Here is an 817-nt window from a genome sequence, read left to right on the forward strand (position 1 = left end):
GTGGGACTGCATGGCTTTATGCAACCAGGTATTGCATCAAAATGCAAAACCTGACTCTAGTTTGATCCGGCCATCCTTCCAAATTAGCAATCAAAAATGAAGGGCGGTTTTCAGAGAAAGTTACAAAGAGGATGCATGTCTGGTTTAAATGGGGCAGTTTGTTCATAATTGCATTTTCTTCAGTCACTTCTTGAAAAGGCTAATATTCAGTCATGTCTAGATGGATAAAAGTCATGGATTGAGGTTAAACTATTGTGCCTGTATGGAATGTGCTATGTTAGTATGTTTGGTGCAAACTAGTAGGTTTGACTACCAGTACTGTTCTCTTGTTTGTGGTCAGTTACCACCCACGTGGCAACCACAATCTGTGAGTTTTGTATTGTTTAGAGATGGATAAATCTAAAACAACAAAAATAACTTATTTAATTCATTGTGAGTCTGTTTGGAATAAGTAGGAGTTCACTGGTCATAGCCACAACCACAAGATCCCTCCCAACCAACTGCCAGTGGTGATCTCAAACATGCTGTCTAAGTATCAGCAGGATCATTAACTTAACAGGAAGTCACTGGGGCTGTTAACTCTCAGGTTGAGAGACGTGGGCTTGTACATCAACATCTTTTGCCCGTTTATACAACTGAAAATCATGAAACAAATTTATTAAATTGTATTCCCTCATTGTATTTTCTGCATTTAAAAAAAGACAAAATGGAGACTTTTTGTTGTTAAGGTAAATGTAATTAATCCCAGTCTTACTAAATGTGTGGTTACAATACATGCATTGCAAATAGAAAAATGATTCTGTACCATTTCTGAGAT

Source organism: Puntigrus tetrazona, chromosome 21 (genome assembly GCF_018831695.1).
Source record: "Puntigrus tetrazona isolate hp1 chromosome 21, ASM1883169v1, whole genome shotgun sequence".
NCBI classification, from domain to species: domain Eukaryota; kingdom Metazoa; phylum Chordata; class Actinopteri; order Cypriniformes; family Cyprinidae; genus Puntigrus; species Puntigrus tetrazona.